This window comes from Gossypium arboreum, chromosome 1, assembly GCF_025698485.1.
Source record: "Gossypium arboreum isolate Shixiya-1 chromosome 1, ASM2569848v2, whole genome shotgun sequence".
NCBI lineage: Eukaryota > Viridiplantae > Streptophyta > Magnoliopsida > Malvales > Malvaceae > Gossypium > Gossypium arboreum.
Window position 1 is genome coordinate 113014484 of NC_069070.1, and position 9132 is coordinate 113023615.

Consider the following 9132-nt stretch of genomic DNA (forward strand, 5'->3'; position numbering starts at 1 on the left):
AATAACCCTCTCTGACTGACCATCAGTTTGGGGATGGAAAGCCGTACAAAAGTTCAATCGCGTCCCCAGCGCCTCATGCAACTTTTGCCAGAACCGAGATGTGAATCTGGGATCCCGGTCAGAGACAATCAAAACTGGGACTCCATGAAGTCGTACAATCTCCGCCACATACAGCTTGGCTAACTTTGGAAGCGAAAAGTCAGTACGTACAGGTATGAAATGGGTTGATTTGGTCAACCTATCTACAATCACCCACACCGGGTCTTTCTTTGATGGTGTCAAAGGCAACCCACTCACAAAGTCCATGGTTACCCTCTACCACTTCCAAAGTGGTATCTTCACCGGCCGTAACAGTCCAGAAGGTAATTGATGCTCAACTTTCACTTGTTGGCATGTCAGACATTTTTCTACAAACTCCGTTACTTCTCGCTTAAGTCCAGGCCACCAGTACAATTCTCGCAAGTCGTGATACAACTTATTCCCTCTAGGATGCATGGCACATAGTCCCCCATGAGCTTCCTTCAATATTGTCTACCTTAAATCAAAGTCCCTCGGAACACAAATTCTTCCTCGAAAACACAGAACTCCATCACCATTTAAACCGAACTCAGAAGTTTCCCCTTCCTTAACTTGTTGAAAACGAGCAACCAAAGACTCATCTTCCAACTGCTTTTCCTTAATCTGGTCCACCAGGTTGGCCTTATTTGCAATTCAGCCAACAAACTGCCATCATCATACAGGCTCAAACGAGCAAATATTACTTTCAGATCAGATACGGTTCTACGACTTAAAGTATTGGCTACCACATTAGCCTTGCCTGGGTGATACTCAATCGAACAGTCATAATCCTTAAGCAACTCAATCCATCTCCTTTGCCTAAGGTTCAGCTCCTTCTGAGTCAACAAATACTTAAGACTCTTGTGGTCTGTGTATATAATACATCTCTCCCCGTACAAGTAATATCTCCAAATCTTAAGTGCAAATATCACTGCCGCCAACTCTAAATCATGAGTAGGATTGTTTCCTTCGTGAGGATTAAGCTGTCGTGATGCATATGCAACCACCTTACCCTCCTGCATTAACATGCAGCCCAAACCTACGTGTGATGCGTCACTGTACATAGTAAAATCCTTTCCAGACTCTGGCTGAATCAACACAGGTGCTTCAGTCAGAACTTTCTTCAACTTCTCAAAAGCTTCCTACTGCTTCTCAGTCCATACAAACGGTACTCCTTTCCTTATGAGTTTTGTCAGAGGTGCTGCCATCACAGAAAAACCTTCCACAAACCTTCTATAGTATCCTGCCAACCCTAGGAAACTTCGAATTTTCGACACCATCCTAGATAGCTTCCACTCAAAAATTGCTTCAATCTTTCGAGGGTCCACCTTAATCCCTTCGGCAGAGACCACATGTACTAAGAAGGTTACCTCCTTCAACCAAAATTCACACTTGCTGAACTTTGCAAAGAGTTCTTTCTCCCTTAACACTCGCAACACTATACGGAGATACTCATCATGTTTCGCTTCAGTTTCAGAATATACCAGGATATCATCAATGAAGACGACTACGAATCAATCCAAGAATGGTTGGAACACCCGATTCATCAGATCCATAAATACTGCAAGAGTGTTCGTCAGTCCAAATGGCATAACCAAAAACTCGTAATGACCATACCGAGTCCTGAATGCCGTCTTATGGATATCCACCTCTTTGACCCTTAACTGATGATATCTAGATCGGAGGTCGATCTTAAAAAATACAGAAGCTCCTCTAAGCTGGTCGAACAGATCGTCAATCCTTGGCAGTTGATACTTATTCTTAATCGTCAGTTTGTTCAACTGGAGATAATCAATGCACATTCGCATCGTACCATCCTTCTTTTTCACGAATAGCACCGGTGCTCCCCATGGAGACACGCTTGGCCTAATGAAGCCCCTATCCAACAACTCTTGAATTTGTGCCTTTAACTCCACTAACTCCTTCGGTGCCATCCTATACGGTACGATGGATACAGGCGCCGTTCCAGGCAATAAATCTATTCCAAACTCAACTTCTCGGTTCGGAAGAAATCCTGAAAGCTCCTCCGGAAAAACATCTTGGAACTCTTTTATGGTCCTAACCTTATCCACTGTCAGTCCCTCCTCTTCCGACTGACTTACAAATGCCAAATAGGCCTTACAACCTTTCCGAATCTACTTCTCGGCTCTTAATGCCGACGCCACATTGGACAAATAATCCCTTCACTCACCTATCACCATAACCTCCTCATCCTTTGTGGTCCTTAACACCATTCGTTTAGCAGCACAATCCAGGGTCGCTTTATGCTTAACTAGCCAGTCTATTCCCAAAATGAGATCAAACTCTCCGAACGATAACTCCATCAGATCTCTAGGGAAAATCCTACCTTGAGTTTCTAAGGGTACATCCCTATACAGTTTGTCTACCCTAACCGAGTAGTCTAAAGGACTTAGTACAGATACCCCACTCACAATCTCCTCAGAGCAGTCCAAGTTATCCATAATCCGTTCTATGGCCTCCAACTAATATTCCGCCACATTCGGGGCTATACCAGACACGCCCCTAAAGATCTCCGCTCCGTTAGCCCGAAGTCGTTCAGAAATAGATCTCCAAACTCCATTACCCGTACTTGCCCTGGTAACCCTTTCCAGAACACGAAGCATTACCTGTGACAGGGCATCATCCTCGGCACCGTGGTCATGAGACTCTACCTCTATTACCGGTGGTACCGGTACATCCACTGTCGGTATATATCTCGAAGACGAAGATCTCACTTGAGCACTTCCTTGGCTTCATCCACGGCCTCTTGTACTCATATAGTATTATCTTGATTACGAATTTTTATGCATCAATTAATATTCCAGTGTTTATTACAGATGTTTTATGAATCAGACAGTAGTTCAGAGTTTGTTTTCACGTAATCAAGTCTAGCTACGATTTGATCTCTTATCGATTTTCCTATGGTTTCAGATCATCCTATCTAGAGTATCCTAATAGGGTTTCAGTACAGACAGATAATTCAGGAAAATATTCAGAAAATTTTAGAGTAATACTTACAGGCTATGGCCGGAGATTCAGAATGCCAACTTCTAAAGATCTAAATTTTGAAAATCGCGTTTTTCGCAAATAAAAATTTCTTTTTGAAAATATTTGGTTTTTTTGTAAACCCATTCCACAGCCGAGTTGTTGCAACCTAGGCAATGATACCACTAAATGTAACACCCCAAAATCTGGCCCAGACGTTATGGCCGGATCATACATGCCACATCGAAGCGTTCAAAACATTTTATATTTTTGATCCAGAAAAACTTACTTAGCGTTTTAAAAGATAATTTCATTATAGGTTAAAGTGAATGGAAGCTGTGCACTAGATAGGAAACCGAAAAAGAGGAGGTGAGTCCATCGGACTGCTTAAGTACCAAGCTCCCTTCGGATCCAATCCTAGACATGCATGCGGCTATTGCCACAACTTAACGTCATGTATATTTCTAGGAAACCGATTTGATTAAGTCCTTTTAAGGAAAAGTGATTAATTTTTGGAAAATACTTTCATTGCGGAAGCTTTGCTTGTTGTTGTGGTATTTTGAAATGTTGTATTTGAAAACGCGCCCTAAAGCTTTCCAATTTCAACAGTTAAAATAAGTAATACTTATCTTAGTAACACATATTAAAACCATAAAAAATAATTAAGCGGCCTTATTACATTTAAAAACCCAAAACCTCAAACGTAAATAAAAGGATATCCAGTTCACCAGAAGAAAATCAAACTTTCAGAACGGGTGGCCACTCCGAATTCCCTCACAGCTCCAAGCCCACTATGGTTGGGGATTACCTGCGTGGATGAAAATAAAAGGGATGAGTTTGGGGAAACTCAGTGTGTAAATTAACCCAACTATAGCCTATATCAGCTCAAACCACGTAAATGTAATAAGTTGCCCTTAGCCCGAGCATTTCGAATGAAGCCCATAGGCCCATAATGAGCGTAACGATATTACATGTTTATGCAGAAACCTAACCCAGATTCATCCATAACACCCACGTACCAGCCTTACACCATGTGGGGAGACTACTCGACCCACCCAACCATTACACACTACAGAAAATCGCAGTGAGGCTGCCAGATATTGTGACGAAGTCACCAGATACAGATATTGTGGCAGAGCCACCAGAACAGATATATGTGGCAGAGCCACCAGATCAGATAATTGTGGCATAGCCACCAGATCAGATAATTATGGCATAGCCACCAGGACGCTTCCTCCATAGTATAACCCAAGCCCCCATGCAACAGATATATAATCATGGCATACATTATACAGAAGCAGATCGTCATGCTTTTCAGTCAAAAGTAACCCTAGGGGTGTAATGGTAATTTTGCATACATAGGGGTATTCAAGTAATTTAACTATTCTTAAGGTTTTCATACATAACATAGCCATTTACGTACGATCAAAAATACTTATCGCGTTTTCTTACCAATTTGGGCCCGTTGGCCCATTATCCCATTTTTGGCCCATTAAGCCCAAAAATATGGAAATGCACAGAATCGCGCACTCTGCAGTCTTATCACTTTAATTTACCATATACATCAAACTATTAATCTCAAGAGCATTCACACACTGCAAGATCTCAAAATACCGCTTTTCAAGATTTCGCTTTTCATTGTGCCGATATAGTCTATAAGAGGGTGTTAGTTACACACCTGTTTGCGACGATATGCTGACGAGATCCACACACGAACCGTCTACAATTGGATTACTAACACGTTAATCTAACTATTCAAATGCGAACTACGTATTAACCCCTTACAATATTCGGCCAACCACACCTACAGATCAGAGTAAGCTTATAAGAAATCAATAAGCAACTCATTAACAAATTTTTGTCAGTGTTTACCACATAATCATAATTTCACTGCAAGCTATCTTCTTGAGAAACAGTTACTAAATCATTTATAACTAGAGCTACGAAACTCCAAATCAAGTACCGTTAATTTTCCCTGAAAATAGACTCATATATCTTCTATCCATAAAATTTTCAGAATTTTTGGTTTAGCCAATCAATACCAGATTTTTCTCAAAGTTTCCCATGTTTCACTGTTTGACTAATCTGACCACTCTTCATTACGAATCAAATTTCTCATTGTACAGAATTCAAAATATGTTCTTGTTTATTTCATTTGAAACTAGACTCAATAAGCTTTAATTACATAATTTATTCAGCTTCTAACTCATGTCCCACAATTTATGGTGATTTTCCAAATTCACATTACTACTGCTATCCCAAGCAGATTTATTACCAAATTCACTCTTTCACACATAACTTGCATGCATGTTATTTAAACATGTATATCACCAATCAATCATCACATATCTATGATTTTTACTTAAACATAATCTCCATTTCATCATTTTAAAGCACAACATGTTAGCCGATTTTTCCCTTTAGCATCTAAGGCACATGCATGCTCATTTGTTTGTCTTAACTTCACCTATCTTCCATTTTTCATCAAAAGAACATGAAACAACAACCATTTCCTTCATTTTAATTCATGACTAAATGCTCACAACTCAACTAAAAACCAAAATATGCTTCAAGAGTTAAGGTAGAATCAAGAAGAACTCATGAACATCAAGATAGAAGCAAACTACCATGAACTCACCTTCAATTTTCTTCCCCAAGTGACCGAACATTCAAGAGCTTTCTCCTCTCCTTTCTCTTCTCTAACTTTCGGCTATGATGAACAAAGATGGACAAAACTTTGTTCTTTTCACCTCTTTTTCTTTTAATAAAATTTCATATTTCATCCATTTAATTCTTTAATACAAAAGACATGAAATTCCCATCATGGAACATTTACCTAACCCATTATCATGGAATATTTACCTAACCCATTATTATGGAACATTTACCTAACCAATTATCAATTTTTATCAATTTGTACCATAAATTATAGATATCAAGTGCACATATTGTCTACAATAACATGATGACCAGCCACTACATGTAAAATGGGAGGTTTGACATGCAAATCCTTCTATTTTGCACTCCTATTTATTTGGCCACTACAAATTAGCCTATAGCATTTTCAAACATTTTCACATAGGTCCTATTTCATAATTCCACTCCCTTTTTCTTATGGAACAAAAATTAACTAAAATTACGGGTTCTATTTTAGGCTTGGGCCTTCTAGAGGCCCACTAACATAATTAAACCTATGCCAACATTCACAGAATTCCCGAAAATTAGGGCGTTACATGGGAGGTTGTTAATGTTGATGTAGAACCATCACCCTTGAGAGTCAATCTCACGGTGCTCAAATCAGACATCACTCTGATGACAGAGCTGAGAGATACAAGGCAATGTCCTGTGTCAGACTTGATTTTCAGAAGGATTATGGCCGTGAGTCTCCAAAACAAGCTTGGGACAGGTTTAAGGAGGATTTTCAAGGAATTGAAAGAACAAGGCAGCAACAACTCTTGAATTTGAGAAGGGGCTTTGAAAATTTGAAGATGAAGGAAGCAAAAATAGTTAAGCAATACTCAGATAGGATCATGTCTGTTGTGAACAACATTAGATTGCTTAGGGATCAGTTTAGTGAAGCTAGAACAGTGGAAAATGTTATTTCAACGTTACCTGAAAGATATGAAGCCAAAATCTCCTCCCTAGAAGGCTCAAGAGATCTGTCGAGCATCTCTTTGACTGAGCTAACCAATGCTCTTTGTGCTCAGGAACAAAGAAGAGCCAGCAGATAGGAAGAGCATAAAAAAGCTACCTTCCAAGCCAAGACCAGACCAACCTCAAGCTCCTCTGGCTATAAAGGGAAGAAGACTTGTTCAGATAAGCCTAGAAGAGATGAAGCAAGAAAAAGATATCCACCTTGCTCACATTGTAGAAGGCTTAGCCATCTAAAGGCAAATTGCTGGTTCAGACCTGATGTGTAATGCAAAATTTGAAAATAGATGGGTCATGTTGAAAAAGTTTGCAAAAACAAAGGCAATCAGAAGTAAAATCAGTCTCAACAACCTAGATCCGAAGCTCAAGTGGCAGAAAAAGGTTGTGATCAAGAAGAATAGGTCTTTGTTGTCTCTTGTTCAGCCACCAGAAGAAAAACCAAAAAAGGGTGGCTGATTGATAATGGTTGCATAAACCCCATGACATCTGATGAGACCATTTTCAAAAGCATTGACAGATTCTTCAACACAAGAGTAAAAGTAGGCAATGGACACTACACTAAAGCAGAAGGCAAGGGAGATGTAATAATTAACACTCCTATAGGTACCAAACTTGTTTCTAATGACTTCTTAGTACTTGAAATTGATAGAAATCTACTTAGTATAGCTTAGCTGCTTGAAAAGGGTTACTCCGTGGTTTTTAAGGATAAAGAGTACCTAATTAGTGATCCAAGTGGATCCAAGCTCATGTCAATAAGCATGAATGACAGAAGCTTTGTTGTTGATTGGAGTAAAAACTCAGATGAATCTAAGTTGTGGCATAAAAGGTTGGGCCATGTTAACTACAAGTCTCTAATTCAGTTGACCAAAGGAGATTTGGTTGAAAACTTCACAAAATCAGTAAAAAAAGAGGATGTTTGTGAAGTGTGTCAGCTAGGAAAGTAAGCTAGCCTGCCATTTTCTTTGAACAAGGCCTGGAGAGCCTCTGAGAAGTTGCAATTAATCCATATTGATTACTCAAGATTATGTTGGGGCTACTTTCTTAAGCACAAATCAGAAGTGGCATCAATGCTTTGGAAGTTTAAGGCTACAGGAGAAATAGAATCAGGTTGCAAACTCAAGACACTAAGCTAAGATAATGGCACAAAGTACACTTCAGCAATATTTCAAACTTTTTGTGAAGAATCTGGTATAAAACACCAGTTCACCAACACCTATACACATCAGCAAAATAGTGTCAGTGAGAGAAAAAATAGAAGCTTGATGGATATGGCCAGATGCTTGATGTTTGAGAGAAATTTACCTAAGATTCTTTGGGCTGAGGTAGTTAATACTGCAATATATCTTCAAAACAAGCTACCAACTAAAGCACTGTTTGAAAAAACACCATTTTGAGCTTGGTTTGGGTTCAAGCCATCAGTTGCTCATCTGAAGATCTTTGGCTGCATTTGTTATACTCATATTCCTGTAGTCAAAAGGGATAAGTTAGCTAAGAAGGCCCAGCTTGGTATTTTGGTGGGCTACAGTAGTGTTAAGAAAGGCTATAGGATTCTAGATCCTACAACCAAAAGGGTTTTTATGAGCAGAGATGTTGTATTTGATGAGAAGTTAAGCTGGAACTAAGATAAAATGAACCAGAATTACTACTGAAGACTTGATGACAATCAGATTGAAGAAGATCAAAATGATCCTGAAATGGACATTGATCATGAGCCAATTAGGGGAACCAAACCTTTGAGTGAAATATATGAAAGGGCTGATGTGGCTATTGTTAAACCAACCTGCTTTGAAGAAGTTCAAACTCAGCAAGTATGGAAGCAAGCTATGATGGATAAGATGACCATGATTCACAAAAATCAAAGGAGTTAGTTGCAAGACCAGCTCACAAGAAGGTTATAGGAGTAAAATGAGTGTTTCAAGCCAAGCATAATGCTGATGGAAGCTTGAACAAACTAAAAGCAAGGCTGGTTGTGAAGGGATTTAGTCAGAAATACGGAATTGACTACTTTGAAACATTTGCACCAGTGGCAAGGCTTGATACAATCAGACTACTGGTTGCGTTCGTTGCTCAAAGGCAATGGAAAATATATCAACTTGATGTAAAATCTGCCTTCCTCAATGGCTTTCTTGATGAGGAGATTTATGTTGAGCAACCTGAAGGTTTCAAAGTTCTAGGTAAAGAAAATCATGTGTAAAAGCTGAGAAAAGCTTTGTATGGCTTAGAACAGGCACTAAGAGCCTGGTATGACAAATTCGACACCTACCTAGTAAGCCTAGGATTCGAGATAAGCATTAGTGAGCCAAATTTGTATGTGAAGAAGGAAGGTGATGAAACATAGTTCATAGTCTCCTTATATGTGGATGACCTACTAGTGATAGGAGAAAACAAGGCTATATTAACTAACTTTAAAGGCAAGATGGAAAGTATGTTTGAAATGTC

At 39.3% G+C, this 9132-nt stretch overlaps 1 long non-coding RNA gene across 1 annotated transcript; it reads right to left on the bottom strand.

Moving 5' to 3' along the window:
- Window positions 1–3701: 3701 nt before the first annotated feature.
- Window positions 3702–5807, bottom strand: LOC128286734 (uncharacterized). The gene is made up of 3 exons (XR_008277391.1): window positions 5681–5807; window positions 4721–4846; window positions 3702–3850 (listed from the first exon to the last, which is right to left on the bottom strand). It is a non-coding gene; the product is annotated as an uncharacterized LOC128286734 (long non-coding RNA).
- Between the last annotated feature and the right edge of the window lie 3325 nt (window positions 5808–9132).